The sequence below is a fragment of the Papaver somniferum genome, chromosome 1, assembly GCF_003573695.1.
Source record: "Papaver somniferum cultivar HN1 chromosome 1, ASM357369v1, whole genome shotgun sequence".
In the NCBI taxonomy this organism is placed as follows: domain Eukaryota; kingdom Viridiplantae; phylum Streptophyta; class Magnoliopsida; order Ranunculales; family Papaveraceae; genus Papaver; species Papaver somniferum.
In genome coordinates, this window is record NC_039358.1 from 248,252,445 (window position 1) to 248,274,234 (window position 21,790).

The window sequence follows — 21,790 nt, forward strand, 5'->3', positions numbered from 1 at the left end:
GAGAATGACCATGAGCAACAATTGAGTTATCTAAATGATTTGTGCCCTGTAAAAGTGTGACAGTGTGATGATTGTGCGTTATATTGCTAAAAACAACTCGACATCTATGTTTCCAAATGAAGTGCATTATACAGAGAGCTAAGTGTACAACTAGAGGTGTTTGTTTAATTTTTTTGTTAGAATCCTTAAGCTGCCAAGTTTGAATCCAAGAAAGGACCGAAAGAAGATGTTATGCGTTGCCAAGTCGATCAAATACGGTGCCCTAATATATAATTTATATATTTCTTTCTTTTGTTTCTGTCGAATCTTCAGCAACACCTTTACAAAGCAATTTTGTTTTCCTTACAAACCATGAATCCACTAGCCTATGATCATAAATCCTCCAATCTGTTGCTGCACAACTAAGACTGAACATTCACTCCTTAGTCCTGAGAATTAGAACTATTGTACGTATAAAGTAACCAATTCTTTCACCCTGATGTCTGTTGCTTTTAATTCCAGAACTATTAATTAGAGTATTAGAGTTTGTTGATCAGATGTTCCAGAAATGAACATCTTGAATTTTTTAAGAGAATCATCATATTGTTTCACACTTTCACTTTCACCTGCCACTCGTTTTCACTAGTGTTGTTAGACGCCACTAAAGGTAACATGCTAAATGAATTTTCTTTCATTCGTTCAGCTAATGCTAATGCTTCTCGGTCTTGATCTTCACCCAAAAAGAGCAAACTCACAACAACTGGTTATTGGGAATGGAGTCATAACTTAAGATGCTCTGAAACAGTCTATGAGTATGGGTAACCCATATGAGGAGAATCAAACCAATCACTCTTTTTTTCTTGTGGTGAGGACCGACCATTAGTGTTGGATCATCCAGTTTTACACCCGCCAGAAAATAAAAATGCATTAGACCCAACATCGAGAATTTTCACGACACATCACACATTCATATGACTCTCCGATAATTTGGATGTACCAAACACTTCAAATACGACAATCTGTGAAGATCATTTTGTTTTTTGGTTTTTGTTTTTCTGAGAAAGGGAGGTTAAATTAACAAGGAAAAGTTTTGTACAGAAGGAATGGGTCAGAAGACCCAATGGAAAAACAAGAAAACCTATTTATCTTATTAACTACATCATCCTAGTGATTTAAGATTTGGTTCATCGAAAAATCTTTGAAAATCCCTGTAGAAGAGCTCCATAAGCAGATATCTAACATTACCGCATGCACCAGCTCTTATTTTGATTTCTTTCTTCCTCCATGAATTCTTCTGTTTCTCTCCAGCCATAATTCCAAGCTAATGGAAAAAGGTGAAAGATGCCATATCGTTCTTCTTCATTCAGAGCCGCTATCAAGTCTCCATCCCAACATCAGTGACGTAAAATCATTATTCAAGAACCACATGACTCTTAGAGAAGAGATAAAGAAGTTCCATAAGAAGATAGCCCAACTGCAGTTGGGAAAGAGGTGATCACTCGTTTCCACTATGGAGTTACAGCATAGGCAAAGGTAAGATTGAATGATAACTCTTTTGGGGTTTAGAGCCATCTACGTGCTAATTTTGCGGAAACATATTAGCTCACAAGAAACACTTGATCTCTCGGATTTCTCCATGAAACCTTACTATGATCTAGGATAAGAAGAAGAGAAAGAGAACTACGTAGATGTAAGCCATAAACAAAGCAACAAGAAGTAAAAGTACTCACGGATTTAATGTGGTTCAACAATATACACAATGTGTGTAATATTATCTACATCCACCAAACAGCTACGACCTCTTTATTCATTATAGAATCACCCTTGAGAATTACACAACTGATTGAATAAATTAATCCATCGACTCACCTCAACGTGACCGAACATAAGAACTCTCACAAGCACCCTATAACATCCAAGGTAGTGTCTTCACCGATACGAGATAACGTTTACCACATCTACCACAACGAGAGGATCTTCTCTGTACACTCTGATATAGATTATCATGGAAGCCTTCTGCTCAACACCAATAATCTACTCCAGCACCAACAATATGATCTTCTCCTTAAAAAGATGTCTTATCAACATCTCCATACAAATACTCCATAACGACATATATTCCAACATCGATAAGTATCACATAAGCACCATAATGATGTACCCCTTCCACCATTAGGTCTCTCACATAACCACCTCAATAGGTGGGATGAACCCGGCACATGTCTACAAGCTTTACATTGAATATTCCATAGCTAAAACTCATACCCTAAACCTCCTTTTATAGGAGTAAAATTACTACTCCTACAAGAATACGGTTTCCTTAACTTAGGTATTAAGGTCCTAGAATTTAGGATCAAGTAAACAAAATAGAGTTAACCCCAATTATTTGACCGACTTGGTTTTGTTTTCTTAAACCTAAACTAACCGACTCAAAATATGTTTGAGTTTATCCTAAACTCAAAAACCGACGTAACTAAAAATTCTCCACCTTAGATCATGCATTTATGCATGAGACGATCAACTTGTTATCCCTCCAAATATAATCATTGCAATAATGTAGCTTTCTCCAACAGAAATTCTCATACTAATCATCTGGGAATCAAATATCCAATGGATAATAAAAGGTTTTCGGAAAAACACGTTGAAATTGCAGCCCATTGAAATTCATGCACTGTGTTTTCTCCAAGTATTATGCGCTAGCTTCCGTAGCCGCACCACCATACACGTTGTAGTATTGTATCTTTATTCTTTAAACTCTACAAGTTTCCAAGAGATACCCTTTTAATTCCTTACAACGGGTCTTCACCAAAGTAGGAACGTATCCGCAACACAAATAGACCAACCTGTTTTTCACAATGGTCTTGCACTTCAACTAGCTCCGATCGACTTCAAATGATGTACAACCAAAAAACTATTCGACTGAACATCATCAACAAGAATCAAAAGATCACAAACTATCTAGCTTCTCCATCGGAAATAGTACGAGAGAAACTCCAAAACATTGTTCTACCCGACACAATGTCAAACTTCAACACAGACAAATAAACCCTACAAACTGTGTTCAAGAACTGCTTCTTATACAATAATAAGAAACCATAGCTCCACCACAACCAATATCACATGTTATCTAATGATCTATATCCTGCAACTCTTTTTAGCCACACACTTCAAATACTCAGACTGAAAATAAGCTCTTCACTTATGGAACATATCAAACCCAGGTCAACGGACAATACATCCAAAAAGAAACCTACTACGAGATTTCCCAAAATCCTTATTGTAACAGACAACTAAGGCAGAGCGAGTATGAATCCATCTTCGCATTCTTCAACTCCAGGTTAAATAAAATCAGCAACATAATCTTATTGAGGACGATTGATAACCAAGTAATTGTTTCCCTTGGTATGGAACCATAATGAGACTTTGACATGCTAATATTTTCATCTTTACTTTCACAAACATACAAACCAAAAATTTGTGTCCCAACTACGATATTGTTGCCTTCTTGTGTCTTGCCAAGCAAACACTGATTAACTGAAAACCAATCTACGCAGGTCTTTCAAACAGTTCCAAGAATATAATTTGAAGTATAGAGAATAAATAAACTTACTTGAAGCCGTGCATAGATTTTATGCTCCAATAAATATCAATGTCAAATATCCAATCTAAAGCACCATAAACATCAAGACCACATATCTTGACCATATCGAATTAAGATCACCTGATATAATCACATTCCTTTAAAAATACGCTTTACTTTGGTTTGTTCCCAAACTCTGCATCTTCGTAATCTATAACATCAAATCCTCACATACTTGATGGAACATAATCCTTTGTCTTTAAAATTTTCTGCTAACCAGAAAACCCAAAACTTCTCTCTTCCGAATCTTCTATCGATACTAAAGCTCTGATACCAATTGTTGGGGTTCAGAGTCATCTACCTGTTAATCTTGCGGAAACATATTATCTAACAAGAAACACTTGATCTCTCGGATTTCTCCATGAACCTTGCTATGATCTAGGATAAGAAGAAGAGAAAGATAGCTACATAGATGCAAGCTATAAACAAAGCAACAAGAAGTAAAAGTACTCACGGATTTAACGTGGTTCAATAATATACACAATGTGTGTAATATTGTCTACATCTACCAAACGACTACGACCTCTTTGTTCATTATAGAATAACCACTGATAATTACAAAACTGATTGACTAAATAAATCCATCGACTCACCACAACATGATCGAACACAAGAACTCTCACAATCACCCTATAATATCCAAAGTAGCGTCTTCAACTGTACGAGATAATGTTTACCACTACAACAAAACACACGTTTAGTGACAAAATTTTACGTGACCAATAAAATTTTGTCTACAAATCTAGTGTTTAGGGAAGAATTTTTTTTGGTCACCGTATATATTTTTTGCGCGACAAACGGTAAATTTAGTCTTTAAAGTTGTCATTGAAAATTTTTGTGACCAAATATAGTGACCAATCCTGTCTCCGTCTCAAAATATTTTTTTTGTGACCAAATATAGTGACCAATCCTGTCTCCGCCTCTAAATATTTCTTTGTGACCAATTATTTCGGTCACGGAATTAGTTTCTAGCGACAAAGGAAAATTATAGTCTCCAAACATATTATTGCTAACAATCCGAGACTTTTGTCCCTGAATGTATCTTACACTGACAAAATTAGTTTGTTGCCGAATGAATGCCCGTAAAATAAGGATTTTGCCGTTAAAACTATTAGTATTCAAACAAATTGTTGTCGCAAATAGATTGTTTTTCTACCGACGGAGAAAAAATTGGTCTCCGGAAAAACTATTGCTGACAACGTGTAACTTTTGTCCTTATATTTATTTATGCAGACAAAAAATTGATTCTTCATCTAAATGAATACGAGTCAAATTTGAAATTTTGTTGTTGAAATCAAAATACCCGATGACTTGCCAGTGATTTACTCCTCTCAGTTCTAGGAATTGAAGTGGTGTTGTTGCTTTGAGTATGACTGGAATCCACAGGCATATGTGATGGAACAACCATCCTCAACAATGTTCAAGATTTGTAAGCTTTGTGCACTTCTTTTTATCGAACACATCGACAACTTTTTCACTGACCTGAACTTGATGAATTTATGAAGTAGTAGTGCAAATTGCGGTCACAAATGTAATATGGGTGTTATAACACAACATCAAATTAACAAATGTCAGACCTAAGAGAAAGTTAACACCACTTACAGTCATGTGCTTATATAATTTAATAGTGATAATCAAATGTGTGCATATACCACCTGGGGTAATGGATGCAAGTAGGGTCCATCCCTTGCAAGTGACAAAAACACTGTTCCCAGCAATTCACACAGCAAGATTCCTACCATCAACACAATGACAACTAATAAAGATTTCAGGGTTTCCAAGTTTCCCATTGACCATATCTATGAAACTAGTAAATGCATCCTGGTATTTAGGAGTCCCTGAACATGTAAGATGTATGAAATTAGAAAGAAAAAATCAAAATGTTGTAAACATGATAGCAAACCTAAGTAAAGAACGTAAAATCCACGTATGGGACCTTGGCCAATGAACCTAATCTTTATTGATCATTGGAACGACTTCAATCTACCTAAGTTGATGATAGAATGAAACTTGAACCTGCAACATAAAACGAAGAATTAGACTGTTCTTAGTCAAGTTTACCTTCAAACACATAAAAATAGACAATCAGAATCATTATTTATGACAAGAGAGACTCAACCCTGAAACCTTTGATGCTAACCAAAGTAAAAAATATAAACATTGAACAAGGAAAAATAAAAGATATTTTCCTGAGTAGCTAGCATATGTCTGCTGGAAGCAACTTTCTATGAATTTAGCTGGAATTAAAAAAAAATTGAAACCAACAAAACAATAACTAATAAAATTACACAAGAAATCAAAAAACAATTACTTCAAAGTTACACTAGATACATAGGACAGTGTAAAGATCTGAACTTTATGTTTCCTGATTGATAAGAAGTTAAATCTAAGTAAATTAAACAATTTAATCGAATTCTGTCCCAATCTAACTTTTCATCAAACTAATAAATTCTCAGTAACCTTATCACCTAAGCAAAATACCGATCCCTTGTCCAGTTATAGAGAGTACTTGCACTGTTGCATATCAAGTTCAAGAATGAGTTACAGGTCTTTCCAATCACTTACCATTACCAAGTGGACCTCAATCGAATTCCTTTCATTTTTATCATCAAAATTGGGAATACAGGGAAAACCACAAACAAATGCCTCTGGAATACAACTAGTTGTGCACCATATGCAGCAGCACCAGCAATCAGTCTCTCTAGCTTATTAGAAGCAAGGCACTCATAATAAATGTAGCGTAGAATCACATTTACCATATTACTCAGATCTGCAAAAATCGCAAACATAACCTAAAAAAATGCATACAGGATCAACATGCCAAAATAAGAAAACACTAGTGATAATTTCACTAGTTACATACAGATTTCATAGCTCGGAACTGGGAATTATTACACGAAAACAAACCAGAACCGCATCTTCTTAACCACTATAACAACTGTTGAGAAAGCAATCCATAATATTTGCAAGTGAGACATTATCTCAAACAGGTAACACGTATCAAAAGGATGACTAAGATTAACTCGGGGGAAAGAAAGAAAAGAAGAAAATTACCCAAAACTGGTGATCAATTCAGCTGCTGATGGATACCCAAATGTCCAAATCCTTCAAACAAACCAAAACTCACGCCTAACTGCAACAAAATAAAAACCCAATTAGCAAACCAATTATTTTTCTTTGGAACAATACAAGACTCGAATTGATTTCTGAGAAACTAACGGAAATCATAAGAAATTAGAAAAACAAAGATGTAATCGGCACAAAATCTTTGAAAGATTGAATCCACATAAAAGGTATTTGAAGTAAATAGATGAACATATCAAACTTACTTACTTGATTAATGGGTTTATACAGTTACAATCGGATGAACTCTAATCTCCTCCATTAAATCAAAAAATTGTAATTTGTAAATGATTTGACTACCAAAACATTTTATGGGTAATGCATATTATAGCATACTAATCACTAATCTGAGGTCAGATTCGAAATCGGGTTAAAGAATTTACTCAAGAACATGCCCTAAAGATTAGATGGATTCTATGTTTATGAGGGGAATTCTTTTGTGGGTTTTTAATGGGAAGAAAGTTGTTCCTGTCGGTGTTGTTGAAGATGATTTCTTTTTGTCGAACAAAAATCATTCAAATGAAGATTCGAAGATGGGTTTCGGTTTGGGTTTTTGATTTTGGTGAGAGAAAATTAACTATGAAATTATGTTTGTGGGTTTTGTTACAGCTTGAAGTAGCAATGACGAAGAAGATGATTATAGGCAACGATGGGGGTAGTAGGGATCCAACGGAGGGAAAAGAATTTTAGTAAAAATTTTGTTGAAAATTTTGCGGGATTTAGTGCGCCAAAAATTAGTTATTCCCGCCGATACTGAATGCAATTGCGAAACATTTTGACGAGTGCATAGTACATACAGATTAATGACTTGTCATAGATTGTTGTCGTTGGATTTGAAAGAGATGGAAATGTAAAAATATGCGGAGGGGATTAGATTTTTTGGGGAAAAAAATTGGTGGGATTATTAAGTGGATATGTATGCTTCGAAATAACAAAAAGTTGCTTTAAGAAAAATCATACGTGTATAAACGTGTCAATTATATTTGTGCCCCATGTTTATGGGTTCCTCAAGAGAATTGTATCACTTGTAATCAGTAAGGTCTTGTTTTTTATTAAAAATTTTTAAAAAAAGTCGGGAAAGTACAAGTCGGGTTGTTACGTTACAGGACAAAATTGATGGAATTAATCGAAGTCGGTAGATAGGTGAAATTGATCGATAATAGGAAAATTCGAAAAAAAATCCGAGAGAAATTGAGAAAAGTCGAGCGATATTTGGTAATATTGATGAATACTTGAGAAATTGATGAAATCCATGTGAAGTCGGGTGAAATTGAGTAAGATCCATGTACATTTGGTGAAATTAATGGATAGTCGAGGAAATAGATGGAATCCCGATGAAAACGAGTAAGGTCATGCAATATTGTGTAAGCTTGATGGATAACATGAAAAATGAGCGTGTCCGATGGACATTTGGCGGAATTGGTGAATGTCCAAAGAAACCAATGAAATGCGAGTGCAACTCGGTGAGGCGTCTCTAGAATTCGTTGAAATTTTCACCCGAGTTAAGAATTCGTTGGATCTCAATGAATATGCTTAGAGATTTACATAAGTCGATTTCGAGAAAGATTTATAAGTCATATTAGTAGCAATATATATAAGCCTCTAAAAAGTTCATCCGAGTATTAGGCGTGTTCCAAGCCTGAGCTTATTATTCCAAGCTCCCCGACTGAGTAGGCCCTTGGAGTGGATTAAACTACTTCGAGGAACATAAGTTGTGAAAAATTCAATTGACTTTAGTTTTTGTTCTTTAGTTTTAAAGGTTAATGCTAAATATCAGAATTCGAACTTCGGATTTATTTTCTGGAACATGTCTGTAGAGTTAGCACCCCAACCTAACTCAAATGGAGCAAGCTTGAATAGGATGTCATTGCTCAAGTACGGGATGATATTGGGTAATGTAGATTGAGTTTACATGCATTATACATGGATAATATCAATCGATATGAAGTTATAAGCATGAAAGAGTAAGGTATACCTCAAGATGTTGTATAAACGTGATCCTACGAAGATAATGGGTGTGATGGCTCGAATCTAATAAATTGGAGATTGGCGGTGATTTGGCTTGGTCAAAGGAAATAAAATTAGTCCTACGTGGGATAAGAGAAGTTCAATGTAGAGACTAATAAGTTGTAGAATTTTCCTCCGCATAGTACCGAGGCCTTTTAGACCTCACACCTCCTATCGAAAGTGATGAAAGATGGGGACAATATCGGCACTATATAACCTCCGTATGATCCTTCAGTTATATAAAAGTCATTTGATCTCATCGAATATCGTTACCAATTTACATAAGCCAATTCTAAAAAGAAAATAAATTCATTTGACTTTAGCTTTCATTAATTTCGTTTTTTTGCATCGAAGGTCGATGATAAAAATCGGATTTCAAACTTCAGTTTTCTTTTTTATGATTTATTCTCATTCTTGTACACTCTTACAATTTTTTTGATAAAAAGAGTATAAGTTGATTCCATGTCAAATTATCCCAAAGAGCATATGAAATGTTCTAAATTCATTTGATATTCTCTTTATCAGGTTGTGGAATTCATTTGATCTCATTTGATATGTTTTGAAACAAATTCTCTCAAACTATAGTCTAAGAAGAAAAAATTGCGTGTAGCCGACTTTGGTTATGAAAAAAATTGCGACGTAGAACCTCAATATATATGTTTTCAGAAAAAAGTTCGTTTAGGGAAAAAAATTTACTCGACTTCCTTCTGATTTCTTACCTTCAAATATCTGAGTCTTGTAATATCCCATTATGTTTTTTGAGCAAATTACTCATATTTTTTAACGGTAAATTACTCCTATTTTAGGAGCACGTGTTTCTAAAGAAGAAAAAACAAACTAAATAGTGGGAATCTAATTTAGAGAAAAGCCATTCTTTCTCTGATTTAATCAGATCTTATTCATATTTGTATTTGTCTTCTCCGGTAAACTTTTTTTTTTTGTGGGATTTCTGGATATTGTACTTTTACTGTATGTTATTTTAAGGGGTACAGCTGAATCATTGTAAATAATTTTTTTACATGATTATTTATCGTTAGATGTGGGTTATGAATGAGGACCGGTAGATGGTCTGGCTTGAGAAAAATTGCTAGAGAAGGCTGTCTACTTTTCTACTACTTCGCCGCCTTTCTTTGCAAAACCTAATTCCAATTCTTCTTTTTCCTCTTCCCCCCTCACCTATGTTTCTCTGATCTTCTTTACTCATCATCTCACACAACAATGATCACCACAACAGTACACCATAATTCTTATCTGATTCATTTTAACCTCCAACGAACCAACAATCACAAAACCTTCGCCCTCTCATCATTCAACTAGGGTTTATTTTTTTAATTTTTATTTTGATCCTTTTCTTCAAATTATTTTGTATTAGAAAAACATAGATGGTTCTGAGTTACTTGATCTTGTTCTTCATGTTGGTCTTAAGGAAGCTAAGGATTGTGATTTCCTGCAAGGTATTTTGGAGATCTTAATCAAAAATATTTCCTGTTTCTAATCTGTGTTTCCATCATTTTTTTCAGTTTAAATCTGTGCTTTTAACCATGATTTTCATTTATTGAGATAAGTTGTATCTTCCTTTTTCAGGGACCCCAATGGACGAAGCTCCCTCGGTAAAATTAAATTCAGTTTCGGTACATTTCGATCTCTGTATATTTCTTTTATGTTGAGGAATTTAGAGCAGAGAGGTAATTGACTTTTGTATTTTATTAAGTATTCAATGAGTTGTTTGATGCTTGATGGTGACTAGTGAAATTGATGTTTGCAAAAGCACTAATGGAATTTGTTTTAATTGCGTTGCTAGCCCTTTGATTAATTAGGCTTGCCCTGTAATGAAATAGATTGTCATTATGTATTTCGTGCTATCTTTTACTTGTGTATATGACTTTCTCATATCCTCCTGTAGACACTTTATTACCTCTGGAATCTCTAGTTATAAGACTTGACTTGTTTCTTGTTTTCACACCGTAAGGATTTGTAAGTTTTTGACTGACACTGAAATGGCTAGAGATTTTTGGCTTGGTGTACGAGTTTGTTCATGTTTTGATTTTATGTTTTAGGTTATTAGTGGAATTAAAAAGGAATTAAGTTGTGCTAACCATATGAAAGTGAGCTTCGATAGTTGTAAAGATAATTCTGCTGAGGTTTGTTGTGGTTATATTTGGTTTCTTCGAATTTTTACGGTCATTGGACCGTTTCTAATGTTTTGAGTGAAATCTTACTAGCTTTTGCTTAGGTGATGTTGCAGGAGCTAGTGAGGCTTTGATCTCTGTTGTGCCTTTTATTTCAATCTCATTGAACTGGTCAGACGATATTTCATTGTTTTTAATGGTTTTGTTCTAAAATCAGGCCGAGTTGATCTTAATGACGGACTCAAGAGAATTTTGTTTCTTTAGATTTATATGAGAGCAACCTGCCTTGGTATGGATTAGTGTTTCTTTAGCTTTATGGGGATAGCCTGCCTTGATATGAATTAATAAGGATTGTGCTTTTTTAGCTTAATAGGAGCAACCTACCTTCCTTGGTGATTAATAATGAAGATTAATGTTCTGGATTAATGTTTTTAAATGATGTGTTGAATTAACAAGGGATCTTGATGTCGTAATCATATATAATAATTCTGTTGTGGTTCATTGTTTCAAATTTCTATTTTCTTGATCAATATAAATTTCTATTGTCACTAGACTGCTTCTAATGTTTTGTCCCGAAATCCATTTGTTTTTCTCATGTGTTGATATGGAAGCTAGCTAGGGAGGCTTTGATCTCTGGCACACCTACTCTTTCATTCATCTAATTGCACTGGTAGTCAATGCTTCATTAATATTATATATATAATTATTTTAATTTCAGTTCTATGATGTTCTTTTGCTATATGGAATGACATTTTTTCAGGAAAAAGGATGAGAGTAATCCAAAAGAAGACGTGTCATTTGATGATTCGTTCAAAATGTCAGAAAGCAATGGTTCATTAATAGGTCCAAAGGCGCGGTTTGAAGGGATCACAGTTTCAGAAGCTACAAGAAGACAATCTGGCGAGGGATGCTGAATCAAATGTTTCTGGATAAGATCAATTGTTGCATTCTTGCTTGAAATGTAGTTAGTTGGGTTTATATTTTCAAATTGTTTGTATCATGAATGCCACTAAAATATTCAAACATTGGATCTAATAAAATTAAAAAAAAATTTGCTTTTGTATCTAATGTTTATTATATTTTTTTTAGTAAACCGGGACACAAGATGTTTATAGACCTTTACTATTGACAGAAATCGCAATTTATAAAAATTTTAGAGGCAAAAATAATGACTTTCAGAGAGGAAGAATTTGGTCTCCTAAAATCCTTTAGGAGGCAAAAGAATTGGTCACTAATATAATACTTGGGACGAAATAGTTAGTCTCCCAAATTTGATAAATTTGTCTCCTAAAATTCTTTCTAAGGCAAAAGAATTGGTCACTAATAAAATACTTAGGGACGAAATAGTTAGCCTCCGATATTTGATTTTCAGGGGCTTTTAATTTTGTCTCTCATAAAATAAATTAGGGACAAGTTTTTCGGTCTCAAATTATTATTATTAAAGACAAATTAAATAGACACAAAAGTTTTGTTTTTAAGATAAAATTTTTTTTGTTTCAAATACTAATCATAAAGACAAATTAGGTTGTCGCTGAATTCATGTTTTTGCGACAAAAATATTGCTCGCTAACAAAGGATTTTTGGTGTCGATTTTTTTCGTCATTGAAATAATTTTCACAGATAATTTTTTTTTGTTGGCGAAAGACATTTTTATTGTCGATAATTTTTTAGTTGTTAATTCTTTTTTTTCATGACCGTTTGTAATTTTATCGCGATATACTTTCCCAGACGGGGTATTTGAGACAACTTTGTGACAAAAGAAAATTTTTTTTAGAAAATATTTCAAGACAAAAAAAGGGATTCCCTGACCAATTTTTTTGACACTAAACCACCATTTTCTTGTAGTGTACCACATGATCTACCACAACGAGATGATCTTCCCTGCACACCGTGATATTGATTATCATGGAATCCTTCTGCTCAACACCAATAATTTACTCCAGCACCACCAAGATGATCTTCTCCTTAACAAGATGTCTTACCAACATCTCCATATGAATACTCCATAACGACATATCTTCCAACATCGATCAGTATCCAATAAGCACCATAATGATGTACTCCTTCCACCATTAGGTATTTCACATAACCACCCGTTGGAAAGACATTATTTAAAACAAAATTTTATTTTCATTTATTATTTTATTTAAATTATTTTTTAATAGTCATAATTATCTTCATTAAAGAAATTTATTATATTATTAATTGTTTGACCATTTTATTTAGGGGAAGTTAATTTGGTTAATTTTATGGTAGTTAAGTATCATTAATAATAGAAACTTGAGTACAAAATCAGAGTTTTGGTTGGGAAATAAGTAGAGAGTTTTTCTTTTAATGTTTTTGGAGTTTAAATGGAAAATAAGAACTTTTGAGAGAAAGAAAACTAGTGCGTGATCATCACTTGTTTTCTAGAAGTTTAATTTTGAGCAAAAATAGAAGTGTACGAGTATCACATACTCTCAAGTGCAAGAGTGATTGTGAAAGAGAATTTACTCAGCTGTTTTATCCTGGGGACGGTGCGACATGGAAAAATTGTTTGCACAATTTTGGGCAGAACCGCGAAACGTCTTAAAGAGAGCGACCTGGTCGTGACTCATCCATAACATTATTTGTTTAGTTTCTTTTCTTTGTGATTGTTTTGCAGGAGGATTTCGGCAATTTGTTCCAACAATTTTAAGACGATTTCTTCTGCCATAGAGATCAATCGAGAAACTACTGCTGAATCACGATAAGTATCATTGTTTAATTTTGTATGTTGAATAATGATGGTATAATTATTCATTAACTATTTAACATGATGCTTGGATTTTAGGTTTCTTGATAACTAAAATTTAAGATGTCTATCCCTATTAAACCATAGTTGTAACATGTTATAGAGTTTTAGGTAGATCTCTTAAAGGAAAATGGATTTGGTCTTGAAATTTATACTGTATATAATATATATAATTTTTGTATTCCGAAAAGTATTTTTAAGGTATTTTACAAAAATGTATAACGTGGATGAAAAATTATGAAGAACATAAAATTAGCTCTGCTTGAAATCATTTGTTCTGATTTCTGCGTTAATATTTTGAATTTGTGTAACATGAAACTTGTAGATCAGAAATTTATCTTCAAAACCTATTTTTAATTTTCCATTGGGATTTTTGGTTTGAGAGATGTGGTGAATTAAAAACCGTAGTGTGTGCCTGTCCAAAAATATGAGATGTGATGCTTGAGATCAGAGATTAGAGATGTAAGAAATTACATTAAAAATCATGTTTTGATTTTAATAATTCATATTATCTATCTAGTAATGAAAAATAATATTTTTGTTAGCAATCAAACTAATGCACCACATATGTCTGATAATATGCTTGATAGAAAGTTATAAGTATATGATGTTATAAATATAGAACTTTGAATCTTTGTTCAAACTAAAGAGAAACTTGGAATACTAATATTTTGAAAGATTTTTAAGTAATTTTATAAGTGCATACCTTGCTTATTTTGGGTTTCAAGTTCTCACATTTAAATGATTGTGATAGGTGATAACTTCACTTAGTTGAGAAAGTTTTTTTTTCCCAATGAAAATTAAAATTGCGAGTAAATACTGGAGATTAATCGATGTATGTGAAAAGACGAGGGTACCCAAATATACCTCAATCTAAAACTTTTCCACCTATTAGTCCTTTCTCCGAAAGTGATTGTCTATGGACTGAGTCGAAACAATACAACTAATCGGTTCACACTTCGTGTGGTCGTCAATGGATACGAGATCGAGTCAATACAACAACGAAGTATGTTTATTTGATAGTAGTTTCGGACTTAACCAAACTCTATAGGATTGTTTATCAAGTAAAATAGGAATTAACGTTTGTGTAATTTACTTTAAATTATAATAAGCATAATTATAATTGCGGAAAATAAAAGTAAATGACACAACAAGATTTTGTTAAAGAGGAAACCGCAAATGCAGAAAACCCCCGGGACCTAGTCCAGAATTGAATACTCTCAGAATTAAGTCGCTATACAAAATCATACCAACTTCTTATAGTTGAGACCAAGCAACTAAACCTATAGTTAACCTAGTTCCCTCAGTATTCCTACGCCTCCAACTTATATAATTCCTTTGGTTCGTATTCCAAATAGTAAAGGAAAAACAAATTTGTTTGCTAATAACTCTTTTCAAACAAAGAGATATGAGTTTGACAAAAGGCTCTTCCTTTTATCCAATAAACTCCTTTGTTGGGTCCTTAAATCAATTCTCTTAACAACTATCAAAGTAATTTTTTAGACTATGCAATCAATACTATTAATCACAAACAAGTGTATTGATGCCGATCTACTCAACTAATCACAAAGTAATTTTTTAAACGTAAGAGTGTACAAGGAGAGTTGTTCTATAGAAAGGAACAATTGAACAGGTAAATGAGTAAATAAGCTAACCCTAATGCAGTGAAAGTAAAACACATAAAAGTAACTTGGAATTTAACACGACACTCCAGATACACCAACGGGGTAAAACGACTTGAACTGCTTCCTCTAACACTCTCCCCTCAATCTGATGTATGATGAGAGCAATTCATCAGTTAACAAGCAAGATTGAAAAATGTAGTAATTGGGAGACTCTTGGTAAAAAAATCATCCAATGGATGAGATGAAGGTACAAACTTCACTACCATCGTACCATCATTCATCAAGTCCCTTACAAAGTGATAATCCACCTGAATATGTTAAGAACTGAGCATCCATGTTGTCGCAGCAGATATAAAGAGGTTTGGTAGGAGTAATGTGCAATTCTTCAAGTAAGTAAGACAAACACATCACCTCAACATCTAACACACTTAATGCTTCATAAACATCTTGTGTTGAGCTTATATAGACATTTGGCTGCTTCTTGGAGGACCTGGAGACCAAAGAATGTCCCAAAAATACACAATAGCCAAAAGTAGATCGTCTGATATCAGGGAAACCATACCAATAAGAATCTGAGTAAGATGTAATTGTGCTTACATATCCAGTTTGAATGATGATGCCTGAACCAAAAGCCATGAGTTTGAGTTCCTACCAAGCAGAGTAGTCTCGACCGCTTGGTTTAATCCTGACCGGTCGGTCAAGAGCGGACCGCCAGAAGTGTAAACTCGGTCAGCCAAAACATGTCATCCAACGGTTATCAATTCATCATCCTATAAATAAAATATCCAATTTCATTTCAACTAACACCATTCCTTCAATCTTCATTCATTCACTCCACAAATCCAATATGTCAGTGCGAGGTCGTAGACTTAACATAGCTTAAGATAAATCCATTTGCAGGAATTATGTTCTTGTTACACAAGATATGGTCAATGTTGCACAAGAACAATAACTTACTGTAGGTAGGAACATATTTTAGAGATTTCAAGAAGAAACGTTGAACCTCAATAATCGAGATGCAAATTCTTTGTGTCATCGCTTAAGAATAATCAGCAAGGATGCGATCTTTTTTGTTGTTGTGCTTATTGAAGGCAATCGAAACCAAGTAAATGGTCAAGAATTTGATGTGGGGAAAATGTGTCAGATTGAATGACGCAACAAAGTGGGAAAATATTTTCAATTCGATAATTGTTATCATATCTTGAGGGTGTTTCCCAAATATAATGCATGTAATCAAGATTAACATTTGTATGATGCATTTAATCAAGATTTAAAGTTTAGTTTTAAGATATTATTAATATAAACTAGTACATCTTTCATTAAGTTTCATAATCTAATTTTCGAATTTTAATTCACATTAATCTTTAAAATAAGATATAAACTAGATGTGACTTCCAATAACTAAAGAGTTTAAAAATAAAAATTTGGGACAATGTTCTTTATCTTGCTATCTTCTTCATTTCACCAAATTTCCAATCAATGCGCTCACGAATGGAGTCTTCTTTGTTTATCTTCTTCTTTTCCTTCAAATTTTCCTTGCCTTGAACTTTTCTTTGTCTTTTCTTAGTTGGAGGTCTGATTTGGTTAAAATCCAAAACTTGTAGCCTTCTTTGATTTTTACATATTTCTTTGCAAGCGTCACATATCTTAATAATAGCGGATTCAAGCACCACTCAGGAAAAATCAAGTTGGGTAGCCAAGTCAAGTTGGGATTCAAACTTTGTCATTTTGTAAGAACAAATAGAAAGTTTTTGTGTATCCAATTTTTATGTAAATTTTGTGTTTGAATGTCATATTTGTATGGCGATGGAGATTGAGGTTTAAAGTCTACTGAATTGTCGAGACTCGATCGGTTACCTCTTTTCCCATAGTGACGCGACCAGTTCTATTGCCAGGCCAGCTGGCATGTCAAATGAGTGGGTTAGCCACCCTTATAGGAACCGACCTAAGAAACTAACACCAACCAACACTACGGACACACACCATCAAGTTACAAGTAAGTATATCCAAAGAGACACCATTGGATTTACAACGTTAAGCACAGTTTAACATGGTGATCTCGACAAGTTATGATTGGGTAAAAGTCAACAATGGATATTTGTACAGAAATTACCCGTCTATGATAAAATTGATTTCAAAATGAAAGCACAATTGGGAGATACTTAAGAAAGTAAGAAAAGAAAAAAAAGGTATGAAGTAATTTATGTTCCCCTTAACCAAGTAATTTTTATTATGACTAAATTACCAAGTATCCCCGAATTTCGTTTTGAATTCAACATATAAACAATGTCGATTAAGACGGTTGGTATTGGTTTCATCAGCAAATCAACAGCAAATCAACATACTGAAGGGGATACCAATGACTTGTGGTGGGTTTGGATGTAGAATTTTAAAGGTGAAAATTATGGGTCGAGGGGATTTGGAAGGATTACGTTTCCCTATGTACGTTTGGTTGCGTTAATCCTTGGAATCACGTTTTCTACGGGATTCAGTTTTCCAGCAAATCCTCCATATGGAGTCTCACCCCTCCCCTAACTGGGAAACTTATCAAGGGATTTATGGACCCACTTTTTTTTAACTATAAATCTCATATATAACAATTTTAAGATTTAAGGGTAATGCCAAACGATACAAAGACTTTAAAACAAGAAACTCTATAAATCCTAAGAATTTTAATTGAGTTACAAACACACAAAAAATTTACATGAATTCCAGAATTTGTAATCCCATGGAATTATATATTCATAGAAACGATGAAATCTGCAAACAAACTCACCATTGTTTTTTTTAAGATTTTATTAGGATAATTGGAAAAAATATACCCTTAACCAGAATCTAGTTCCATAATAACCGAAAATATCCCCCAATTTATAATGGTATCCTCCAATCGTGGGTTGAAATACATATAAAAAGTTGAAAATAACAATGTAGAAAACAAAGAAAATTATATTGTTTAACTAGCTGAATTTGGTAGTGCTACATTCGTAGGCTAAGTCCTATGGTCTTCTAATCTAGCAGTCCACGTCAGCTAGGGAAACCTCCTAAGTCCTATGGTCTAGCTAATCTAGCAGCTAAACGCTAAATAGTTCAGCGTTGAACGCTGGATAGATCAGCGCTCAGGTGAACGCCGTACCGAATAGCATTTGACTCAGTCAACTATCTTTGACAGCGCCGAACCATTCAGCGCCTGAAAATCGGGTTATCCTCCTCGCAGAAACCCCTCTCCCTCAGTTCTTCCCCATTTCATTTGTTTCTCAAACACACCCGAAAATGCATGTTCAATATCAATGATTCTAGAAATTTGCTTCTCAAATCCTTCTGTGGGTTTGTTCTCCATCGAATTCTTGATCGTTTGAGAGTGTTTTTATTCAATTCCGTCCAGGAAATTGATTGAGGTAAGGATTTAGAATTTTAGGTTTTTCTTTTTTGATTTTTGATTATGATAAAAATTTGATGAAATTGATGATTGATAGTTGATACAATGCATGATTTAGATGATATGTTTACATAATTTAAATGATATGTGATTGAAATTGATTTTTAGAATTTTTAGGGTTTAATTTGATTATTTGTGATGAACACAAAATGAAATTTTCATTTTTGTGATGAAAATGAATATGATTAGTTTGTAGGTAAAATTTATAGGTAAATTTGTATGATAATTTGATTATTTGTATGATGAAAATGAATGATAATAAATGATTTTTGATAATTTGTATGATAATTTAGTTTGTATGATTGATAAATTTTTTCATGTTTGTTATTAATTGTAGTATGAATATTGATGAATTGCTAGGTCGGTTGGATGATAGACATGTATGTCCAGATGTTATGAAAGGCCCTCGCAAACTAAGCTTTATAGGTAGTTTGAAGGATATTGAAGTGTATTACAATATTGTAGTGAAAGATAATCCGGTAGCAAAACGATATTGTAACAACTATGGGTTTTCTTCTGTTTTTGAGTTTGATTTCGCCAATGGGGATAGAGGCTTAGTTGAATCCATAGATGAGAGATGGTGGTTAAAAAAATAAGAGCTTTCATTTTCCGGAGTTTGAAATTGGCCTCCTTCCTTTAGATTGGTACATGTTAACGGGAATTCCCACTGGTGACCCTAGTAAACGACCAGTAGTTATGACGTCGTTGGGTAGTGATCTAACATATCTTGCTCTAGATGATTTTTTTTTTTGGATATCAAGAATAATGGTGCATGAGATTCTAAGAAAAATTCATTATCCTCAGTCTTGAAAGAGTACATTGAAAGTAGAAAATACCAGGATAATACTGGGTGTGCAGAGACATTGACACGAGCATTCTTTATGTGGTGTTTTGGTCATTTTCTTCTAGCGCATTCTATTAGAAGAATAGATAAACGTTGGGTTCTGTTGTTGGCTAACTTAGATAGATAGAGTTGGGGAGTATGATTCAGGTCTAGCTTCGTTAGGTAATACCTATAAATATCTCGACGATTGGTCAACCAAGGGTACGAATTTAGTTGGCATGGTTATGGTACTTGAGTATTGGTACTATTACTACTTCCGCAACATACAACCCTTGCTTTGTCAGACACCTGGAGGATATTATGATGTTTTCCAAAGATTTGTCTCTTCAATAAGATTAGGATTGCATCAAGGAGTCCGAAAGGGTACTATGAAACACTCAGTCAAAAACGCAAGAATAGAAATTGACACTAGATTAAATGAATCGTGTATTTGTCAACCATGGGAAGATAGTGAGTATTCTGTGGGAGAACAATATGAAAACGCACTAAAGGTATCCAAAAAGAGAGTTCTATTTTTTGACCTGGAAAAACACACAAGAGTTAGTTGTTACTTGGAAGAGAGATTCCAGAGGCAGATTGCAGGTGAGATTGTATAGTCCCAACGAATCCTCCAAATTTGGAATCAATGGAAGACGGAGAGATTGTAGAGGTCACCGACTATTATGCAGTCTCTAAGGATCAATATAACACTTGGTGGAAGAAAAAGAGTGTTGGACCTTATGTCACTGAGTCACACCATGCACAGAACGTCGATGAGATAGCATTGGGTAGCTCAGTTGTTCCTCGCCGTCTGTTTCCTAGTCAGCCGCCTCCTGACATTATGTCGCAGACATATACCTATGACACACATAATGAGCCCCCATCACAACTGCCGGAGACATATTTCAGTTTACCATTTCCCAATGAAGCCGGCATAGCATGCCAATTACAAGTTCCAATGGTTCCTTTTCCGTATAACTTTTGGGAGATGAATTTGACAGTGGTAAGTACATTTACATTTTGTACTCATTTTCATTTTAAGTTTCTTGACTATTCGACTAAATTCTCTAATTTATAAACTTGTAGGATGATTACATTAGGTTTATGGAAAAATCATGTTCATTCCATCTTGGAGCTCGTCAACTCTTATTGGACGAGACATACAAAATGGCTACAACTTCATGTTCATCATCTGGAAGATCTACATCTTCTTCAGTACCATCTATCCAATCACAAGACCTCACATTAGGTGGTACATATGAATGGGCTACAGGTCAAAAATTTTACACTCCTACGGTCGAAGATGGAGCTACTACATCACAATATAAACAACAAGGAAATGAATTGACCGATGCGTTGTTGGAGGAAAGCGAGCCTAACATTGTATATGATAATCAGTTCAACCAACAACAACCCCATAATTTCTTTGACCTGAATTAAATTACTTTTAGTAGTGTTTATGAAAACATATGGAATGTTATTTTTTTTATGGAGTGTTATACTTTTAATTACTATTTATTTTATGGCGTGTTTTTAAGTTTTTTTATGGCGTATTTTTTGTGGCGTGTTTTAAGTTGTTTTTTTTATTTTTTATGCGGTGTTGTAAAAGCTTTATGTTTCGTTGTATTAGGTACATTATGTAGGGAGCTTTGAGAAGAATTTTGTTCAATCTTCCGGATGATGAAGATGATTTTGAAACGAATGTTCTAGAAGTCGCTACAATTTTGGAGTCACAGAGGAGGCAAGGAATACATCAACCCATCTCGAATGAAGTCAAGACCCGTCAAAAAGTGCACAGAAAACGTGTAGATGCCGATGCTCGTATGATGCAACAACACTTTAATTTTAATTGTATGTATGGGACAAATAAGTTCAAAGGTCGGTTTGCTTTGCCTCGTCCCCTTTTTCTTAGAATCTTAGAGCAAGTTTGTGATTATGACCATGATTTTCGCCAAAAAGTAGATGCTTGCGGTATTCTTGGTCATACTCCATATATGAAAATGGTTGTCATCATGAAATATTTTTCCAAAGTTGTTGCGCCCGACTCCTCAGATGATTACACACAAATGGAAGCAACAACTATCTACTATTATGCTATGAAGTTTGCGGATGCAATTATTTGGATTTATAATGGTCGATACATGCGTCAGCCTACCGCTCAAGATACAGAAAGAATTTTGGCAGAGAATGAAGCTCGGGGATTTCCTTGGATGCTTGATAGTGTCGATTGTTTTCGCTGGGCATGGAGAGCATGT

The 21,790-nt window shown here is 34.1% G+C and overlaps 1 long non-coding RNA gene across 2 annotated transcripts; it reads right to left on the reverse strand.

The window, feature by feature from the left end:
• Nucleotides 1-4,717: 4,717 nt before the first annotated feature.
• Nucleotides 4,718-7,419, reverse strand: LOC113340334. 2 transcript variants are annotated; one of them, XR_003355450.1, is made up of 5 exons: nt 6,953-7,419; nt 6,674-6,752; nt 6,185-6,389; nt 5,523-5,635; nt 4,718-5,354 (listed from the first exon to the last, which is right to left on the reverse strand). It is a non-coding gene; the product is annotated as an uncharacterized LOC113340334 (long non-coding RNA). The 2 variants fall into 2 exon arrangements; XR_003355449.1 differs by having other exon boundaries at nt 4,718-5,635.
• Between the last annotated feature and the right edge of the window lie 14,371 nt (nt 7,420-21,790).